The 14,770-nt window shown below is 44.2% G+C and overlaps 1 protein-coding gene and 1 long non-coding RNA gene across 2 annotated transcripts in view; one reads left to right on the top strand and one right to left on the bottom strand.

The window, feature by feature from the left end:
- CPQ (carboxypeptidase Q) overlaps positions 1–12,983 on the bottom strand; it is a 451,967-nt gene extending 438,984 nt beyond the window's left edge. Inside the window, exon 1 of the mRNA XM_027582022.1 lies at positions 12,846–12,983. The gene's annotated coding sequence lies outside the window, so the exon portion shown is untranslated. The remainder of the gene's footprint in view (positions 1–12,845) is intronic.
- LOC113916229 overlaps positions 12,278–14,770 on the top strand; it is a 35,197-nt gene continuing 32,704 nt past the window's right edge. Inside the window, exon 1 of the long non-coding RNA XR_003517891.2 lies at positions 12,278–12,413. This is a non-coding gene — a long non-coding RNA (uncharacterized LOC113916229). The remainder of the gene's footprint in view (positions 12,414–14,770) is intronic.

Below are 14,770 nucleotides of genomic sequence, written 5' to 3'. Positions count from 1 at the left end.
ACAATCCCCTCGCTTTGCTTTTTCCTTCCCTTTCCCGCCATTCTTCCCCCCCCCGCCCCACCATCTTGAGTCAGCTCAGGCACTATCATTCCCAGGACACTGTCCCTGACTTGGCTTCTCTTCGCACAGGTGGTGCTGAATGTCCTCTTCAGTGATACCCTAGCACCCCCCACTTACCCCCTTCAAAGTTTACCACAGCCTAGGTTGACATTACCCATATTATGCCACCAGTCTTTAAGCTTTTCAAGGGAAAGATCAATGTCAAATGGATTATCTGCCCAGTATATAGTAGAAGCTCAATAAATGCTTCTGAGCTTTTAAAGTGAATTGTGTTTCCTTCATCCTTGTGTCTCCATCATTCAGCACATGTGCAACACAGAGTAGCAGCTAGATTTTGTTGTTGGCTGGCTAAGAGTCTTCTGCAATAGGCTGCATGTGTCCCCCAGGAAATTCAAATGTTGAAATCCTAACCCCAACGTGATGGTACTAGGAGGTGAGGCATTTGCAAGGTAATTAGGTCATAAGGGTAGAGCCTTCATGAATTGGATAAGTACCCTTATAATAATGATACTAGAGAGCTCTTCTTTTGCTATACTGGGGATACAATGAGAGGTTGGCAGTCTGCAACCCAGAAGAGGTCCTTCTTCAGATCCCAGCCATGTTTGCGCCCTGATCTGACTTCTAGCCTCCAGAACTGTGAAAATAAATTTCTACTGTCTATAAGCCACCCAGGCTATGGCACTTTGTTACAGCAGCCTGAATAAAGACACCTCCTCATCTCCAGCCTGACTATAATTCTATCCACTCAACTCACCATTAAAGATTAATCTTGGCTCACAACCTTACTTGGTGGCGATTCTAAAAATGCTTTCATTAGCAACCTAGATTGCCTTTGCCTTTCCTCCTCACCTACTTACCTATTCCTCAAAACTAATTTTGATTTTTCTCTGTGCTTGCTTGCTCCATAATACCACCATCAACATTTACCTAATCATACCATATGTCTCCACTATAATCTAAGGTTGATTATATCTGATCTCAGCCCCGGGTCCTCTGCATTGCTCAGCAACTCTTATATTTATCTTCAGCTGACCCCTATCGAATTCCCCATTGCAGCTGCTACAAAGTTTTTCCACTCTCCTTAAGCCCCAAATTCCACCCCTACTCCCCACATGCTCAGTGAAAGATCTCCTCTTCCACATAACTCAGGATACAATATTACAACCACGAGATGGCTTGACTTTCTTCATCCTCAACTCAAAACTTTCCTATCCCTTTATTCAGCCTTTCTCAGCTCATGCTCCAGTGAAAGAATTGCCCACCCTCCTTTGCAAAGCCAATTTCTCTATTGATACTATACCAATTATTTAATTTTTCTCCCTCTCTTTGGCTCCTTCCCTTTACACACAGGAATGCTTAAACTTCCTCTGTCTAAAGAGTTAGTATTTCATTATTAGCTAATGTTTGTTGAGCATTTACAAGGTGGCAGGGCTGCTGTAAGCAGTTCACAGCAATCATTTTATTTAATCTTGACAATAACCTTTGATGTTTTTGGTAGCATATCCCCTATTTTACAGATTAAGAAACTGAGGCCAGGATTGGGACATTTGCTTAAGGTCACACAGCTTTCTACTTCCGTATACAACTCGGAACTTTTCTAACGAATGATCCAAATTTAATTCTTCTCCCTTATTTCTCCTCCCTCTCTTCCCTTGTGTTTCTGTATCATAGGTCCAAAACCTTCACTGCCGGACCAATCACAGCAACCTACAGCGGAGCGGTTCTGTTCTGTCAACAAGGATAGGGACATCCATCTGTACACTGTATGCACAGACGCACCCAACACCACTATTAACACTCCTTCAAACTACACTTACTGAAATGTTGAAAAAATGAATCCAGCCCTTGGGAGAATTACATTTAAAAAAACAAAACACCACAAAGCAGCACTGCCCCTTCCTCTTTCTCTCAGCTGCTATCACTTTTATAAATTTTCAAGCACTCACAGCCTCAGTATTTTTCTTCAGTTACTTAACCTAATCCCATGGTCCACAGCTTGGCACAGGCTCCACGTCTTTCAAGAATTCTGTCTGAACAAGAGGGACAAGATCAGGTCCAGAAAGGAAGAGCACACCACAGTATCAGCTGAAGTGCTTCCCCAACAGAATGGCCAGGCTGACACCAGGTCAGCTGAGGAAACAAACCTTACTTCCATTGACAAGCGTTTAATTGGCCATTTTGAAAACCTAATGTCATGTATGCAGATGCAAATGTTTGAAGAGTTGTTTACAGTGTAGTTTGTGCCAGACAGGCTCCGATGCCAAGCCAGCATACAGTCTCCCATTATTCCACTGGGCTCGGCTTCTAAAGATGTTTCCGGGCTCTCTGAGCCTTGTAAATTTCCATATCCACAGGCTTATCTGTGTTTCCAAAGCGGAGTCCTTCTTCCCCCTTCCACCCTGGTGAGGAGACATCAGTCCTGCTCCTGCCATCTCTGCAACTGCCTACCCTGGTCCAAGAACGGCTTTGGAGAAATGATTTGAGAAGTGATTACGCCATCTCTAGAAAGTACAGCGTTGACGTTTTAGTAGTTTTTGGAAAAACTAACAAAAAGAAAATGCCAGACTCCAGATCCCTGCCCAGAAACCAGGTCTTAGGTGATGCAATTATTTCGAGAATTATTCAAAACTAAAAATCCTGCCCCTCGTTTTGCATTTGATAAGCTCATTTTTTATCCAATGGCTTTCATTGGATAAAAAGCCATAAAAATTATGATCATTTATTAATGAGTTCCTTCACTTATTCATACTACAAACACTGATTAATTACCTACTATGCTCACAGCAACTGCAAATATTTCAGATATACCGAAATAAGGAGTATGTCATCCTTGGCCTCAGGAAGCTAGTGAAAGAGGAAGGCAAATGACTATCATACAAAAGGAAATAAATTATCATGTACTTACAATAAAGTAATGATAAAGTACTGCAGGATTATCACAGGAGAGAATAAGGAAGAAATAACAGAGAATATGGTATTTCAGCTCAACCTTATAGGATAGATTAATTTTCACAGCTGTATAGTGGGAAGGGTATTTCTAGTTTAAGAACAACCATGAGCAAAGGTCTGAACATTTATAATATGTTCCCCAGAAATGGTAAAAAGTCTAGGGAAGCTGGGGTGTTATAAAGCCCTAGGAAGAAATTTAAATACACACACACACACACACACGCACACACGGACACACAACAAATGTATTTCCAATCCCCTTTCACACTTAACTGAATCAGGACCTACAGTTAGAGGGGGACCTAGGAATCAGTATTTTAAAACATCTTCCCAGGTCATGACGTGCACTCATGATGAGACTGGATACACACATATAGAATACATGGAGAAATATAGGCGGTGTTATGGACTTTGAACTGTGCCCCCCTCCAGCCCTCCACCAAAATGTATATGTTGAAGTCCTGTCCTAATCCAGTACCTCAGAAAATGACTATATTTGGAGGCAGGGCCTTTAAAGAGGTCATTAGGTTAAAATGGGGGCATTAAGGTGGGCCCTGATTCAATCTGACCGGGGTCCTTATAAGAAGAGAAAATTCGGACACACAGAGAGACCAGGGATATGTGTGAACAGAAAAAAGCCTTTGTGAGGAAACAGTGAGAAGATAACCATCTGCAAGCCAAGGAGAGGGGCCTGGAAAGAAACCAAACCTGCTGGCACCTTAATCTCAGACCTCCAGCCTCCAGAACCATGAGAAAATAATCTTCTGCTTTTTAAGCCCCCCAGTCTGTGGTATTTTGTGATGGCAGCCCTAGCAAACTAACACAGTAAGTGAATGCACCATGAATGCACCCAGAAATATATTTTAATGCCAGATTTTTAAGAACATTAAATGCCATATTAGGTGTTTAGACTTTATTCCACAGACCATTTCTCCAACCTTAGGTCTTTTGAGAAGGGAAGTCATATGACCCACCTTATGATCCCACTCTTGAGGCAGCATGGAGGATAAAGAGGTTTAGAAGATTCTGCCTGGGCAAGGCAAGAGACAATACGGGCTATGACTAGGGCAGTGACAGAAAGGATGGTGAGGGGGAGAGACAGAAAAAATTTAGGAGCTCTAACTGGTAGACATAAATAGCATTTGCTGACTCATTAGTTTTGGAGGATGAGGAAAAGGGGAATTAAGGATAACCTCCCAGATTCTGAGCCTGTTTTGTATCCTGTATTTCAGACACATCACATTACCTACAATCCCATTAACTACAATATAAAACACAGAGAGAGCATATTTGGGAATGAAACTGATGAGTTAAAAACCAGAGAAGAGAAATCAGAGAGAATTCAAGTGTAGAGATGGACGATCTCTTTGAGTACAGAGGAGCTCCTTAAAGCCACAGGGTGATGACAAGCATTGCCCTCGCTTCCGATTACAGCCCCAGAACGTTAAGAGCTTGAAAGTCATCACGCCTGTCCTTACAACAACAAATGAAACTGAACAAACTGAAAACCAACAACTTTCCTTGGACCTAGCAGGGAGCTACGGATGCAGAGTAAACCACCACCCTAAAATGCTGAAGAGACAGGTCAACCCAGAGACAGGTAAAGCCCAGATCGGCTTACCTCGAGCAGAAGCCACTGGAGCCATAAACTGGTAAGAATACCTACGTGGTCATTTTGACAGACTGCTGGACACTGAGTCTCAACTACCATGAGAGTGAGAAACACCTCAGGCCACAGTGTTGGTCAGGTTGAGGGCACAGGGGATTCCAACAATTTTAGACAACTATGACAAAGGAGCAAAGACAGAAGGGAAACTAAACTACCAATCAATAATAACAATAGTGGCTGATATTGGCTGAGCACTTACCCTGCGGGAGGCCTGTCCTAAACGTTTACATTTCTTAAGCCTACAACAAACCTATAGGAAAATGTATTATTCTCCTATTGCTACTGTAACAAATTACCACGAACTTGGTGGCTTAAACAATATAAATTTATTAGCCTACAGTTCTGTAGGTCAGATGTCCAACACAAGACCCACCAGGTAAAAATCAAAGTGCTGGCAGGGCTGCATTCCTTGTGGTGGCTCTAGAAGGGGATGTGTTTTTTGTTTGTTTGTTTTTAAAGATTTTATTTATTTATTTGACAGAGAGACACAGCGAGAGAGGGAACACAAGCAGGGGGAATGGGAGAGGGAGAAGCAGGCTTCCCTCCGAGCAGGGAGCCCGATGTGGGGCTCGATCTCAGGACCCCGGGGATGTCTGCCTTTTTCCAGCTTTGTGTGCCCACCCACATTCCTTGTCTCATGGCCTCCTTCCGCCATCTTCAAAGCAGACAACATTGCGTCTCTATGGCCAGTCTTCCAGAGTCCCATCTCCCAAACTCTCTGACTCCTCTTCTGCCCCTTTTTCCACTGGTAATTGGGCCCACCCAGATAATCCAAGATGATCTTCCTACTTTAAGGTCAGATAACTAGCAATCTTAATTCCATCTGCAAACTTACTTCTCCTTTGCCACATAATCTATCATATTGACAGGTTCTGGGGAATAGGGCATGAACACAAGCAGTTATAATTATTACCTTCATGTTACAAATGAAGAAAATGAGGCATCGAGAGCCTATGTAATCAGTCCAGGGTCACACAGGTGTTGGTGGCAGAGCTGAGATTTGAACACAGGAAACTGGCCCGTATTCTTAACCATTAAACTCTAAAGAACATGGGTGCTAGTGAGGGATTTGTTTAAGTGGTAAACCCTAAAATTTCGACCGAGTAGGTAATGAAATGTCAGAATAGTGCAGACTTCCAGGATTTGCCCTCTGCGTCTCAAAGAACTTAACAGGGGTTGGTGACCCTCCATACATTCTCTACTCTTCCTACAGCCCCTGGGTTTCGGTAAGCTTTAGCTCAAAAAGCTAATGAAAAGAAAAACCCTATAAAAGAACAGCCAGATGTTTGAGAAATTTTGCAATATAATACACATGGCATTAATGATTTACAACACTTAATCAAATGTAACAAATGCATCTTCAGATTAGTCATGGATAACACAGACCCAATATATTTTGATAATGATAACAGAATCTCAAAATGATGTTCTGGGCACAAAAAGGACGTAGGTATATGAAGGTGGAAGATGAATACGTGAGTGCCTTGACAACATCATGAAAGAGAGAGGATGTTTTCTTTTTGTCATTTCAACCTATTCCAAAGCTAACTGAAAACATGGGCTAAACCAGAGGATTGAGGCACGAGGCCAGCAGGACTCTAGAATTCACTGAAATCTTCATTTGACTTTAACAATCTTTCATAAATGTTCCAAGGAAGAAATGAATTTTCTGCAAATAAGAGATTTTATATATATATATATACATATAATAAAAATAAGAGACATATATAACATGTACATATATACATCACACACATATATATTCACATATAATATAAATAATTGTATTATCTTACTAAGTATGTCATATTATTAGAACTTCCTATATCCCTGTTCGTCCTTATGAATTATATTCATTTTTATTAGTTACATTATTCAAATCCTACCATTAGCCTTTTGTGTCTACTTCATTTGCCATGTAAAAACAGATCTTAAGGTATTCCTTTTTTCTTTTTGAAAGATTTTATTTATTTTTTTGGCAGAGAGAGAGACAGTGCACACAAGCAGGGAGATTGGCAGGCAGAGAGAGAAGCAGTCTCCCCGCTGAGCAAGGAGCCTGATGTGGGACTCGATCCCGGAACCCTGGGATCATGACCTGAGCCGAAGTCACACACTTAACCACCTGAACCACCTAGGCATCCCAATCTTAAAGTATTCCTACAAACTGTTTGGTCATCTTCTCGCACTTCTGACCATTTCCTTTATATATTTTGAGGGTAAGTATTTTTAAATGCTTGGCCCATAAAAAGTCACAACTATTCTGTCTTCCTCACAGATTTTATCTTTCATCAACATAAAACAACTCTGGATCTAATGTAATCCTCTTTCCTTGGAATTATACTTGATTTCATTTTAATAATGATGTAGAATTCAAGGCCCATAAGAGTCTCCGGTTTCCCTATCCGAGCCCATTCTATTTACATTTACACTCATGACTGCCTCTTGTAGGTCCCACCATCAGACTAGGGCGGTGCCAGTGCTGGGCTTTTCTATTTCCCAGCTGAGCTTCGCCCACCCAATGTCCTACTTGTCCGTGCTTTGTAAGCAGTAAAGGTAGATAGATGGATTTAACTGCAAATCATTATGCGCACTTTGTTTTCAATGGTCTCTAATGAATAAGGGATCCAGCTCCAGATCCCCATTTCCATATATGATACTCAAGTTAGAAAAGTCTTCAACATATAATATACTCAATGTAGATGTAGCTTCCTGCAGATGTGTCTTGCTTTAAGCAAACCCCATATCTGAAAGTCTGGATTTATCTAGTGATTAACTGTTCGCTTTATAAAGGGGTTATTTGCTTCATGGAAGATTTAATCATAAGACATATTGTAGATTCTCCTATTGCACTGAAAGTATCATTAGATTTCCATAGGTATTCTCTATATACAACCCCTCATGACCATCCCCACAGTATATAGCAGAAGTGCTGCTAAAGATACTTTCTATCACTACCTCCCTCCTGAGAAATCTTGGCTTTGTTGGCCTTCAAATACCATCTGCTTCACTTTTATATGACACAACATGGGGGCGGAGGGGAACACACTATAAAAGGCCAGGGTTCCAAGGAAAAGCAAGGCTCTGATACAAGAGAACAGAAGTCAGAAGGCTTGGAGCTCTTGCCAGCCAGGGGAGCTGAGGCAAACTACAGCCTGCTTAATACCCAGATTTCTAGTTTATAAAAGAAAGGTAATAGTGCCTTGCTGCACCCACTTTTGAGGGTTCATATAACAATCAAATGTAAAAATTCTTCTTAAATATAAGGTGCCATGCTAATATATTCTTTTTTCCAAGCAAGTCTAATGCCACAACACTAAGAGAATGCTATATCAATCTCCCTTGTTCTTTGTTAGCAACTATTTGTCATACAACTCATTAAATGTTCTGAGAGTTCCTCCTAATCATTACCCTTTTCATTTTACCTTACTCTACCTCTTTTATTCTTCCCTTAGTTCAAAGTCTCCCAACACTTTCTCTGCAAAGTAAGATCAAACCCTTTGCCCAGCACCTCTGAACAATCTATTTGTCTCTTCCTGACAAGTTGAATAAGAGAAGAAACCCAAAGCTTGTGATGTTCTTACCATTAAAGAAGTACAGTCATTTGGAAGAGCCAGCTCAAATTTCTTCTCTATATTCCAAGTCTGCCTACACCTGTGTCGACAGTGGTCAGTCCTCCTCTACACTCCTGCCATTTGCTTATCTTTGCTCCTTTGAACCACTCCTGTCTACGTCGCTCTATTTCGGTTTCTTTGGGTGGCTTATAGTAATCCCTCATGCTTTGAGTGTCCAACTTCTTTTCCTTACCAGAACTTACATAAGAATTGGAGTTCTAACAAACACATGAAATACGACGCAATGGTCATTAGCCAAGTCCAATGTGGTTATTTTTCCCCCCTTCTTTTTAAGAGAGTTACTGAACTGATTTTTCTTTTCAGACTGAGGACCAGTGGTAACGTTCGGCAGGTGTCGACTGTATGATGTGCTAGCGCAGCTACAGTCCAGGCTATAGACTAGGAGTCTCCCTTGGATGTTCCACAGTTGCCTCTACTCACTGTCTTGCTCCTGAAACCTCCTCCTCACCTTATATGTATTAGTCTCTTTAGTGGCATCTCCATTCTCCCAGCCAAGCAAATCTCAAACCTCAGAATTATTTTTGACCTGATTTCCCATATCCAGCTGGTCATCAAATCTCTACTTCCTGAATATCTTTCAAACCTGTGTTAGTTTGGACCCTTACCCTATTTCATCTGGACTATAGCAACGTCATCCTCGTGGTCTTCCCGCTGCCTGGCTCTTCCATCGCCAGTTCCTCCAAAGCATTACTGCTGGAGCTATTTTCTAAAGAAAATCCAATCATAAAACGCCTCTGATGAAAAATTCTGCTTAAAAAAACTCTGAAACAGATTATCCATGGCGTGAAAAGGTCTAGATAACATGGCCCACTCTCACAAGATTTCTCTACTGCGGCCACACACAACTCCCATCTCTCCCTCTGGGAGGGCCACGTTCATCCTCACCGCCTCCTAGGCCTTGCCAACCAGGCCTTGCCAGTGTTGTTCTCTCTGCTTAGAATGCCCTTCTCCTAGCTCGTGGCCCTCAGGCTTCAAAATCAAGTTCAAAACTCACCTGCCCTCTGAAGTCTTCCCCAGCTCTAACCATATCTCTTTGCTAGAAAAATGAATGCCCCCACTTTAACATCACCCTGTGGTGCAATTATTTGTGGAATGGTCACTTCCTACTTAAACTCAGTATCTCGTTCATCTTAATCTGGTGCATAGTACACACTCAATAAATGGCCACTGAAAATAACATGTGCTAAATAAAATCATAACTAAAGAAAAATTCCAGAGACCTAGAAGCACACTGGTCCTACTTCTTTGCTGCATTAAAGAAACAGGGCCCAGGGGGCACCTGGGTGGCTCAGTCGTTAAGCGTCTGCCTTGGGCTCAGGTCACGATCTCCGGGTCCTGGGATCGAGCCCCCGCGTCGGGCTCCCTGCTCTGCCGGAAGCCTGCTTCTCCCTCTCCCACACCCCCTGCTTGTGTTCCCTCTCTCGCTGTCTCTCTCTGTCAAATAAATAAAAAAAAATTTTTTTAAAGAAAAAAAAAAAAGAAACAGGGCCCAGGAATAAAGAGAAAGGACTAATAATCTGACTGAGGCAAACACAAGAATGGGTTGTTTGTTTTTAAAAGCTAAGTGGTTTAGGGAGGGTAGGGGGAGAAGAAAGTACATTTTAAAGCTCTAGCTCCAGGGCAAGTAATAAAAATTGTTGCTTTAATGTTTTTTTCATAATATTGTGAGCAATGGGAAGGTCTATTCTATCACACCAGCCTTCAGGGCAGAAACTTTCAGCCTCCTGAGCTAAATCAAACTGGCATCTGCTCTCAGTTTTTCAAGCAGCCACGATAGGTCTCTGCCTTCCGAGCAGCTAAACCTGACTGACAAAGAAAAAACAAAATAATTTTCCACTTATTTTACAGGCCCCTCTTCTCCTCTTTTGCTCTCATCAATTACTTATAAGGGTCCTGCAGTCTTGTCCCTGGATTACAGGGATATAGTCTTTATACTTTTTCTGCAATAGGAGTTGTTGTTCTTATAAAGGAGGCTGGGAGGCAAAGCCTTCACAAGGACACAAAGCTAGCCCAGGAAATAATAATGCTCTGTACTCACAGTTCAAAGCTCTTAAGCTGACACTAGCTCTTGATGTCACCCATTTTACACTCCCTAAATTGGTTAAGTCTGAAGATGTTTAAAATTAGGATGCATGTGCATTTAGGTCAAAGTATCAGAGTCTACCAGAGTCCCAATGGAATTCAATAATTTTCAAAAGGCTATAACAACCCAGTTCTCTATAGTTCAGTCTTAATCATTCCACCCCGAAGCTCCCATCCTAAATTCATTTACCCACAATGCCCCAGAGTTATGTATACCTATCCCAGAACATACATCTCGTTATGTAACGTCACACAGACTCTCCTAGCAGAGATTGCCTATGTTTCTGGGGAAACCCTGCCTCCAACTGTCTATATTTTGACTACTTGACTTTCCCATTTTCCAAGCAGTTTCTATTTAGGAAGGCTGAATGGGGATCACAATAGTACCTAGCTCTTAGGTTTATAGTAAGAATTAAATGGGGCAATATAAGTAAAAAGATTAAATATAACAGTGCTTGCTGCATGGTCAGTGCCCCATAAATATCAACTTTTGTTACATTCCATGCCTGAACAACACATGACCTCATAAATGGCTCTTTGGGAAAAGAGTTCAAGAAAGTTGGTCTTTTTCACCAAGTACCACTTTTGGCCCCACTTCTCCCAATAGACTTGAAGCAACTGAAGTAGGTAATATTAATTTTATTTTACTTAACACGTTTGGGACTTTGTGTTTGTTAAATGTAGCATGCAAAAAATATTTTAATATGTTTGTAAAATGACTTTTTAAGTGCCATTAAAAAAATCTCTAAGGCCCTTCCAGCTCCAAAATGTTGTGATCTATAATAACTAATTTCAAATGCATGCAAATTAATAGTGATACAATTCCCCAGACACACTGGAGATATATGGCACTGTCAGGCTGGGCTGCACTGGAAACAGGTTAGACCCAGGCCCAGGAGCCTCTGGCAATGTGGAGTAAAATCTTGCCTCTCCTTCTCCCCACCAGCCTGGAGTCTATTATTCTCTTCTTGAGCTCCCAGATCCTTTTGTAACAGATGTGGAGAAGAATAAGGAATGAGCTGTAATTTGCAGAAAAGAAAGTAGGGCCAAGATTCTACAGAATCCCAAACAGATAGGCCGAAGTGAGCAGAATTCCATGACGTCACCTACATCTCACCTTTAACCCCTGATGAAAGAGAATCCTAGAAGTCTAACTCAGGAAGGGGCCTCACCAACCCTCCCTCATCTGGGGGGATTAAGAAACTGAGACCTAAAAAGATCAAACGACAAGTCCAAAGTCATCTGGCTTTTCTGGAACTCAAGTCTGGGAACCTACAGAGCTGATGTAGTATTAAAGCAGTCTCAGCCTATGTTACTTCCAAAGCATCCGCACAGATAAATGTCTCTCATTTTCCTCTCTGGACTACATTCAGCCTGCTTCAGTTACTCACAAACCAGCTAGTACCTATCTCAGGAAAACAAGATTCTTCACAAACTTGAATTCAAGAGAAATGTCTGATTTTACAAAAAGTTACTAAAAGCAGAGTCATGTGTTTCTACCTTTAGATTCACCCTTATCTTTCAGAAACACAGTAAATATTATAGTGGCAATGATTCTTCAAAAGTCCGCAGCAGAATACAAAACACAAGCAAGAAAAAGCCTAGGCATATTTTAAGCAACACATTTACAGAAATCTACCCAAACTGGAAATAGGAGGGGACGCTTCTGGTGCTTATTCTCTTTAAAAACAGCGTAAAATAAAGCTCTTTTGAAGTGAATGGCTCGGTCTACAAGAGTGCAACATTAGCACGATTTTTCGGGAAAACTATCCACCACCGGACGATGAGCCATAAGCCTGTGTCTGCACTGCCTCCACTCCGTATTTGCATTCCTTCCTGGGCAATCATTCACTTACTCAAGAGTTAACTCATCAGTTCTATTTCATGGGCCCTGGCTCATCCCTTCAGTTGCTGAGGGAGTACCCCCGAGGCCCCCACAAGCCGGACAGGCTCTGCCCTCGCGGAACTTGGGAGTCTGAGCGGAGGAGCCTAGGCGTGCACACCAAAAGCGAAAGCACAAGGTAAAAGGCGGAGAAGCACCTCCAAGGAGCTCGGAGAAAGGGCCCTGGAGGCCCAGGGGAGCGGGGAGCCCGTCCCAGATGCGGGGAGGGCAGCCCCGCGCGGCCCGGGGCTGGGCCCCGACCCGAAGGGCTGGCGGGAGCCGCTCTGGGCAAGGCGCCGCCACGGCCGCGCTCGCTGCGGTTCCGCAGCACCCGGCGCCCTGCCGACGCCGGCGCTCGGCTTCCAGTCTCTGGGCCCGGTCCTCCCCCGTCACGGAAGCCGCACGGCCCGCCCGTCTCCCGTGGCCTCCCAGCCCCGTCCGTCAGTCGCTCCCACGCATGAGCGACTTAGAAGGCCATCCCCGGGGCCGGCACCCGCTCAGCCCGCCCGCGGAAGAGCCCGAGCCTCCACCCTCCCCGCCCGCGAGCACGGCGGGCCTGCGGCGAACGCACCTGTGGGGCCGATCGGGGGCGGCGGCGGCGGCTGCGGTACCCGGGGCCACACTCGCGGCCCAGCTTTCAGGTGGTGGCGGCCACACCCCTGACGCGCCCGGAGCCCTCTGCGCCGTCGGGTGACTGCGGCCCTGCCCCCACTGCGCTGCGGGCGGAAAGGCCAGGCGCGGCGGGCCGGAGGGGCTGGAGGGGCGGGGGGGGGGACACGGGCGCCGGGGGGGGGGGCACGGGCGCCGGGGGGGGGCGGGGGGCCCGGGACTCCACCTCCAGAACGCCAGGGGGCCCCTGGGGCTCAGGCGACCCGAGGGCCATAGGTCGATCAGATGGCTCCTCACCTTCTGAGTTCTGGCGCCCGTCGGAAAATTGAGAGTTTCAAGCTGGACCCTGGGCCCCTATGGCCTTTGCTTGTCTGTAGAGGGACGAAGAGACTCAGGAGTTGCCCTCAGACCCTGGCGGTCTCCGGGGCCTGGGGTTCTGGGCCACAGGGTGTTCCCGAAAGTGTGTAGCCTCAGGTAAGGCGAAAGACTTGGCAGAGGTGAGGTGTGCTTTATTTAATGAGTGGCTGTGCAGGTAGGGAAGGACGGAGCTGTGAGGCTGCAAGGAGAACGCGACAGGTTAGGGCCTGTCTCCGAGCTGGCAAACGAAGGCTTTGCTGTCAGACGCTGATTATTGAACCGTTATTCTCCAGAAGCCTGGGTGGCTCGGTCGGCTAAGCGGCTGCCTTCGGCTCAGGTCATGATCCCAGGGTCCTGGGATGGAGCCCGCATCCTCCTCTCCCTGCTCAGCAGGGAGTCTGCTTCTCCCTCTGCCTGCCGCTCCCCCTGCTTGTGCTCGCTCGCTCTCTCGCTCTTTCTCTCTGGCAAATAAATAAAATCTTAAAAAACAAAACAAACAAAAACAACGTTATTCTCCCATTTGGCCCAGTGCAGGGATTCCTAGAGAGGTGGTGGGGATGGTCCTGGGGGAGATGAACCAAGCTGGGAGATCCAGAAGAGTCCATTCTATCAGTTTATGCATTATTTGTAGGAGAGTGCCCGAGAACAAAAGACACTCATCTGATCACCTGGTGTAGCTCATCTCAACAAGTTACATGCATTCCTGGTCACAGAGTGTGTGCTCAAGTATTTCCAACGTTTTATGTTTTGATAAATTTGAATTTCTTTGTTTAACCACACTCATCAAATACAAACAGTTATCTTTGTGAAACACAGAGCAATTCAAGTCTCCCCTCTTAACCAGAAAAAAAAAATCTTTTAATTAAAAAAAGAGAGAGAAAAACCACATGTTCAGTGGGGGGAAAAAGTGTAAAGTGTGCAATGTCCATTTACCTATATACTCAGTTAATAATCTCTGTAAACTTTTATTAACTCTGTTGCCCACGGAATAAAGTATGAATTTTGAGACATTCAAGTTTTCTAGAACTTCCTTACAATGTGATCCTGGCCCACTCTTGCAGGTTCATCTCTGTGGTGCTATATCCAACCTCATTGAATTACTTTTTTCTCAAACTATCTGGAGCAAAAGACAAGTTTTTATTACTTCCAATCAGTCATGGACTGTTACTTTTGTAAGATACAATTAAAAACTTGCTACAGGGGCACCTGGGTGGCTCAGTGGGTTAAATGGGCAGACTCTTGATTCTGGCTCGGGTCATGATCTCAGGGTCATGAGAATCTGCCCCCCAACTTGGGCACCCCGCTCAGCAGGGAGTCTGCTTGAGGATTCTCTCTCTCTCCCTCTCCCTCTGCCACTCCCCCGCCCCAACCCTGGCTTGCTCGTATTCTCTCAAATCAATCAATCAATCTTTAAAAACTTGCTAGAAAAAGTAGAAACAAGGCACAAAAACTACAAGCCCCAGTGTTCATTATGAGTGTACAAGTATACAAGTACAAAATTACTCCGTCAGTTTGTCTTTGTTTTCTTCT

This window comes from Zalophus californianus, chromosome 4 (assembly GCF_009762305.2).
Source record: "Zalophus californianus isolate mZalCal1 chromosome 4, mZalCal1.pri.v2, whole genome shotgun sequence".
NCBI lineage: Eukaryota > Metazoa > Chordata > Mammalia > Carnivora > Otariidae > Zalophus > Zalophus californianus.
This window is presented reverse-complemented; position numbering and strand designations above follow the sequence as displayed.